Below are 8,216 nucleotides of genomic sequence, written 5' to 3'. Positions count from 1 at the left end.
TAAATCTTAATACAATGTTATGATTTTTTAAGGTGTAATCGAATTACTTGTAAGGCCCTATCATGGTCCAGTAGGGCTTGATCAACGTCATCAAATTTTAGGGTCGATTTCATAAGACAACAAGCGAGGCGACTTATGACCATAAAATAACTTGTAAAGGGAAGTACCTAATGTCATATGAAATGAAGTGTTATAAAAATATACGACCCCTGGAATCCAATCTATCCATTACTATGGTCGATCCCCCACCAAACACATCAAATACATCTCAACAGTTCAATTAATGACTTCGATTTGACCATTGGTTTCAGGATGATAGGCTGAATAGAATGTTAAGTTTGTCCATTGCAATTGGAAAAGCTCTTTCCAAAACTTATTAGTAAACGCCACATGTCGATCTCATAAAATTGATTCCAATATCTCATGTAATCACATGATTTGTGCAAAAAAAAAAAAAAGCTTGCCACACTGGTTGCCCTGTATGGATGTGCCATAGGTATGAAATATGTATAATTAGAGAATTGATCCATTGCTACCAATAAAATTTCTTACCTTATGATTTGGTAAACCTCTTAATAAAGTCCATAGAGACATCAACCCATATTTTAGTCGATAATTGTAATGACTGTAAGAAACTTGCTGGGCTTAAATGCTCGCTGACACATTAAGCAAGCCACTATAATCACTAATAGCTAATTTTATTCCTTTCTAATAAAAGTGTTGGTGCACTCATTGTAAAGTTTTTTATATGCCTTCATGTGTCATATCATAAAAACCTAATAAGACCGAAGAAACCAAAAGATAAGTTGATAATAAAAAAAACTCAGTCTTTATAAAGAATCATCCTGTCATGCACTAACCATGAGTTGCACACTTTCCCATCTTCAATGTATTCACGTACATGTCATAAATTGGAGTTTTCTTAGATTTCTTGTCGGATCATATCCAAGAGTGCTACTCATGGTTGGCTAATTGCACACAACATGCCCTCCACCTCTTTGTGACAAGATAATGCATCAAAAGCTTTGTTAAAGCTTCCTACTTTATATTCCACTTGAAAATCAAAACCAAGTGACTTACTAATGCAATGTTGTTGCAATGATGTTGTTAGCCTTTGTTCTAATAAGTACTTGAGGCTGTAATGGTCAGTTCTGATCAAGAAGTGTCGCCCCTATACATATGGTTGTCAATGTTGCATTTTCTTTTCCAAACCAATCAACTCCCAATCATATGCTAGTAATTTTATATGTCTTTCGGCTATCTTATGAGTGATGAAGGCAATGAGATGTCCCTTTTGTTGTAAGACAACCCCTACACCTATCCTTGAAGTGTCACGTTCCACCATAAATTCATTATCAAAATTTAGAAATTACAATACTGGAGCACTAACCAAAGCCTTTTTAAGGTTGTTGAAAGCAATCAAAGCTTCATCGATCCATCTAAAGGAATTTTGGTTGAACATCTATGTGAGAGGTGTTGCAATTGTGTCATATTCTCGAATGAATTTGCAATAATACCCAGCTTGCCTGAGAAAAACTCGTTAAGCAGTAACAAATTGTGGTTAAGGCCAAACAACAATTGATTGAACTTTGCTTGTGTTAACCAAAACACATATCATAGAAACAAAATGTCTTAGATCTGCCAATTGGGATTCCCCAAAAAAGTATTTAGATTTCTTTAAACAAAAATGGTAAGCTCTCAATAATTCAAAAACAACTGGAATATGATGAAATTGTTCATGCCATGTTTGAATATAAATCAAAATATCATCAAAGAATACAAGAACGATGTGTAATAGCCTATACCCACAATCCACGCCAGGGCGGAGTACAAGGCATTACTTAACTTGATCTCATGCGTTGGACTAACCTCAAGTCACCGAGACTCAATCCAAGTCAAAACTTTTTCAATTTCTTCTTTAAACATATTATTATGAGCCTACGACCCCCAAATCGACCGTTGAAAACTATTAGGAACCATTCTAGGTCTTTAAATCAACCTTAAGGAATTTGCCTTTAAAATAGGGCACACGCCTGTATGGAAGAGTAACACGCCCGTGTCCCACACCTGTGTGGAACTAAATTCAAATTCGCACTTATAGAGGTTTTCATATAGCCAGACACACGCTCGTGTCAATGGCCCGTGTCCCTCACATGGCCATGACACGCCCGTGTCTTAGCCCGTGTACAAAAACCTGGGTATTCTGTTTCTGATGTCAGCATCACCGAAATGTCACACGACCGTGGCACACGCCCGTGTACTAGGCCGTGTCCTCTACACGGCTGAGACACACGGCCGTGTCTCTACCTGTGTGTTAATTATCATGCGTACTGACTTGAAGTTTTTACGTTCAGGGGACAAATGGCCAGACAACACGCCCATGAGGCTGACCATGTGTCATACACGGCCTAGACACACGTCTGTGTGCCTACTCGTGGGGATAATATAAGGCTATTTACCAAGCCTCATTGCTACCTTTGCATACCTATTTTCATGCAATTTCTAACCAATACCAAAACAAACATGATTTCCACAATCAAATCAGCCATAATAGACTTTCATTCAACCATGAAGTTGCATCTTTTATAAACTTAAAATAAATAGTAGCCATCATTCATGACTCAATACTAAGTGTGGGATCTATCCCAAGCCAACACATTTAGCAAATACTCAAAGACTAAAAATAATAAGTCCTAACCCTATACATGACATATTCAAAAATATAAATCCAACTATACTGAATGTTTCGGCTGATAGTGTGATCGATATGTCTGACTTCTGGTGATCCTTGAGCTAGTTAGGCAGCACTGAAAGAAAAAGGAAAGGAAAGGGAGTAAGCATAAAGCTTAGTAAGTTGCAAATAAATAAGTATACCACAACATTTATTCATAACCAAGATGCTCATAGGCATAGGTCTAACTTTATCATCACCATACATACAAGTCACAAATTATCTATATATTGAGCTCATATCTCATACGTACCAATTAGGTACCTGTATCATTCACAGCATGGTTATACTTTCCTCATTAGCTTAAAAACATAACATTCACCGTTGAACCATTCGGAATATCACCAAACATTCATTAAGTCTCAAACATGGGTAAGGTGCTGATGCCATGTCCCAGACATGGTCTTACACTGACTATCGTCATCAAGGCCAACGCCATGTCCCAGCATGGTCTTACACTAGCTCTCACATATCCGGTTTACTTCTTAAGGTCCCAACGAAAATTCTACTATTTCAATGATCATTACACATTCTCAACTCCACAATCAAGCAATTCATGCAATATCTATTCAATAAAAATTCAAACATATATAGTAGCAATGCAGTTATATTATTTACATACAACTTACCCCGGATTACAAAATGTACATGACTAGCCGGTTTAGTCGATTTGCTTGGCTTTCCCCCGATCTAGGTTCAGATTTGGAAATTCTTGATCTATATTAGAAAAATACACTCACTTAATCACTAAATAAAATTAGGCAATCCAAAATTCACGTATTAGGTAAAACGACCATTTTGCCCCTAAACCTTGGCAAAATGACCATCTTGCCTCTATGCTTAAAAATTGATTTTCATCGAATTTCTTTATATTTCAAGCCTTGACAAACTCTTTTTAATCTTATAGCTACTTTAAAACCTCACTATTTCTGTGACAGCCCTAAAGTGACCCTAGTAGGAAAGCGGTTTCGGGACCGCTAAACCGAGTCACCAAATTGTTTGAATATGATATTTATTGTCTAAAATAAATGTGTGAAAATTTTAAGCTTCTATTTAGTAAGTTGCATGTGAATTTAGTCAATAGGACTTATGTGTGACATTTTTGAAATGTGATAGATCAAAACATAAGGACCTATTAGTGCATGTTGAAAAAGGGGGGACTTGCATGTCAATTTTCCCCCATCTAGTAGTGGCCGGCCATGACATTAGGATGGACAAAGCGTGATGGGAAAAACATGTCATAGACATGTTGTGTTGGTGCATCATGGGAGGAAACAATAAAATAATGAGCATGGTAATTAAATAATGAAAGGGAGGAGTGATGAAAAAAAAATGGTCTCATCCATGCCCCCTCCTTTGCCGTGAATGGAAGAAAGAAAACAAAGAAAAAAAAATGTGTGTTCATCCTTGAACATCCTTGACCGAAATTCAAAAGGAAAGAAAGGAGGAACTGTTGAAGAGGTTCGGCCATGCATGTAACTAGGCTAAGGTATGTTTGAGGTTGCTCCATGAGATTCATGTATATTTTAGTAGTTAGCTTGAGTTCTAACTAGCCCATGGTTCAAATCTTTACTATGTCATGGAGATGATATTCGGCTAAGGTGGATTTGTGTTGATATCATTTGCATGCTAAAAGTGAAGCTTTGTAATGGTGCATGTGATGGTGGATTGATGATTCTTGAATCTTCTTTTTAGCATTTTTGAGTGAGACATTAAGTTCTTTGTTTAACCATGACCAAAAATTGAAATGGTATGGTGTTGTGATGCATTCGGCCATGGTAGGAAGTAGAAGGGAAAAATATGGTTGTTGTTAGATGAAGTAGAGTCTAACGAATGAGCACATATGTGCATTGGTTGCTAGATGGAGAAGAATCGGCTAGCAAGTTGTGTGCTAAGGCCGAATATAATTTTTGGTATATTAATGAGTAATGCATGTGTTAAATTGATGGAAAGGGAGAGGATGCTTTACTAGTGTATATATGTGTGTATTAGCCAAGTTTTGAACTTGAAACAAAATGGTGTTTAGTCAATACAAGTGACCATACTTGTAGAATGTATTAAGTGTTGCAATCGGCCCCAACATAGACATGTATGTTCGGCCACATGAATAAGGACATAAGTTATGTGTATGTTCGGCCATAGGTAGCCTATTGATGGCTTTAGCTTGACTTAGAAAATTCGGCTAAGGGGAAATATTTGCTAGTATGTTGAATTCGATTCGTGATTTCGTACATATGTGACTCTAATGTCTAATGTATATATGGGCTAAGTACCTTGAGCTTCTCTTTTGATGTTCGAATGAATTGTATTAAATTGCTTGATGTGATTAAAAATGCGTATGACCATTGTGTATTTGAGCTAAAAGGTGGCCATATGACCTATCAAACTCCTTGTCATATTCGGCCATAAGCTAGCAAAATGAGACTTTAATGAGTTAAATTTGTTTGAATTAGCTCAAGAGCTTAGAGGACCGCAGTTGGATAAGGGAAAGGAAAAAGTGATCGAATAGCTGTCGAAATCGCTCGACCACATCCGAGGTAAGTTCTTGAGTAATAGAGCTTAAATTATGATTTGATTAGATCATGTTTTAAGCAAATCAAAATCATGCTCTTTGTGTGTGGCTATTGAGCCGAAATTGCAAGAGTGATAAGTGTCTTGTGTTTGAGTCTTGCTAATGAAAATGAAATACGAATGTGTCATGATTTATTTTTAAATGTGCATGGTTATTCGAATGATGTCCGGGCTAAGTCCCGAAGGCTTTGTGCTAAGTGACCATATCCGGACTAAGATCCGAAGGCATTTGTGCGAGTTACTAATTTCGGGCTAAGCCCGAAGGCATTGGTGCGAGTTACTAAATCCGGGTTAAGTCTCGAAGGCATTTGTGCGAGTTACTATAACCGGGCTATGTCCCGAAGGCATTTGAACGAGTAGCTATATCCGGTTAAATTCTGAAGGTACGTGATTCGGGAATGAACGATCTTGCTGTAAAAATTTCAGTTAATACGCTTGTAACATCCCAACATTGAGGTATGTTTTGTATGTGCTTTGAATTAGTTGAGCCCTTACAAATAAGTATTCACTCAGTTGATAAATGAGCTACCGGCCTTTGGCTAAGTTGATCTTTTGTGTATGAACATAAGGGTTGGTAATGTGAAGTAAGTATGATATTGAAAATTTGTGCATATGAAATTATCCGTTTAGCTACATGAATGCTATACTTTGGTTGTGTCTAAACTCTTTGCTCAAAACTTACTAAGCATTTAATGCTTACTTCGTTTCTTTGATTCTCTGTTTTATAGATTTTGGTTCTTCAGCTATTGGACTCGGGATTTTGAAGTCGAAGTCGCCCACACTATCAAAGCCCTTTTGGTACACTTTTGGTTGAACTCTGAAAATGGCAAGTATAGGACTACCCTTTTGTTGTTGGTCATGTACCCTTCGGTTTTGTGTAAATTTGGATAGCCATGCGAAAATGGCTTAAATATACTTTGATCATAGCATTATAATCGTTTTGTATGTTGTCCGTCGAGAGGTATGGAAATGTTGGTAACGGTTAGCCATGGGAAGGGTTATTCTTGATCACCTTTGGAATGTGTATGACAAACTCTAGTTGATCCATGGAGGATCATGAAATAGGTAAAGTTTACCTTAAAAATAGATGCTGGCAGCAGCAGTGATGTGGATGTGAAAAATCACTAAAAATAGTAGGAATGGAATTAAATAGTGAATAAATTATGTAAACGAACCTTGATGAATCTATTTTCATAGGAAAGTAACGAAACGATCATATGGATAGTATGTTAAGAGATATTCAGGTTCTCGTGAGACAGGGCCAGAACGGTTTCTGGATTCCCTGTTCCGGCTTTGGAAATTCATTATAAATTAACCAGAGATAATTAGAAGTCATGCCATATATTCATAGATTCCATTTTTAGTCTAGTTTCTATAGAAACAAACAACATCAGTATTGAAGCCCTGTACAGGGAGATATCCAAGTCGTAATGCGCAAATGTCAGTGTAGTCAATCCCTGTAACATGGGAGACTTTGACTAATAAACTGTACTAATTGGCCCTGACCAAAAATTCTAGAAAAAAAATATTTAGATGGGCATATGAGTCTAGTTTTAGGGAAAAATTACGAAACTGACTTTTGAGTTATGAAACTCAAGATATGATTTTTAAGGTGACAGTGACGCAGTTAGCCAACTGCCTGGAAATTTTTAAAATGGACTGCGATAGTAAGCGAATTTAGTCTGTGAACCCCTCGTGTCCGACTCCGGCAACGGTCTCGGGTACGGGGTGTTACAATTTTATTGGTATCAGAGCTACGGTTTAGTCGATTCTAGGACTGCCGTAATGCGTTGGGTCTAGCTATACATGCCATTTTATGTGATTATTTGATAGTGTGGTGATTTCTGACATTTGCAAATGTGTTTATTTATAGTAATGGATCCCGATCCCGACCGAGCGGTAGCTGATGATCTTGAGAGTGTAGCACCTGCTCCCGCGCAAGGGACAGCGCCGGCGAACTCTCAACCTAATGCTAGTAACCCGAATGATGAAGCTAGACAAGCTTTCTATAGCGTGATGAATGATTGGTTCAACCAATACATTCGAACTAATACGGCTGTTCCACAACCTCCATTCCCGACAAATACCATCCCCGCACCTACCATACCTCCGGTAACTGACCAAATAGGGTCAAATAAGCCCCCAGTTGACAGAATCCGAAAACATGGGGCTACTGAATTTAAAGCTACGGACAGCGATGATGCCGAGGAAGCTGAATTTTGGTTGGACAACACTATCCGGGTACTCGACGAGCTATCTTGCACACCCGATGAGTGCCTAAAGTGTACTATCTCCTTGCTACGTGATTCTGCCTACTATTGGTGGAGTACTCTGACTTCTGTTGTGCCCCGAGAGCAAGTAACTTGGGAGTTTTTCCAAACTGAGTTTCAGAAAAAGTATATCAGTCAGAGATTTGTTGATCAAAAACGGAAGGAATTTCTTGAGCTTAAGCAAGGTTCTATGTCAGTTACTGATTACGAGCAAAAATTTGTTAGACTTAGTAGATACGCTAGGGAATGTGTTTCGTCCGAGGCTATCATGTGTAAACGCTTCGAGGATGGGCTGAATGAAGATATAAAAATGTTCGTTGGTATTCTTGAAATACGAGAGTTCGTAGTACTTGTCGAGCGAGCTTGTAAAGCCGAAGAGCTTAGAAAAGAAAAACAAAAAGTTGATGTGGGAACTGGAGAGTTTCGTAAAAGATCTTGGGAAAGTCTCTTCAACAGGCATCGAAGAAATTTCGAGATGATGTGGGCCGGTCTAGAGGCACTTCGGGCCTTTTTAGACGAGATCGTGATCGACCCCCTGTGGGTACACGAGGCACTTCGGTCGCCAGTGTTGGGAATGAACGTCGAGACAGAACGGAATGTTGATATTGCGGTAAATGGCATTCAGGGACTTGTAGATTCCATGA

This window comes from Gossypium hirsutum, chromosome A05 (genome assembly GCF_007990345.1).
Source record: "Gossypium hirsutum isolate 1008001.06 chromosome A05, Gossypium_hirsutum_v2.1, whole genome shotgun sequence".
Taxonomy (NCBI): Eukaryota; Viridiplantae; Streptophyta; class Magnoliopsida; order Malvales; family Malvaceae; genus Gossypium; species Gossypium hirsutum.
The sequence above is the reverse complement of the archived record's forward strand: the minus strand, read 5'-3'. Positions refer to the sequence as shown.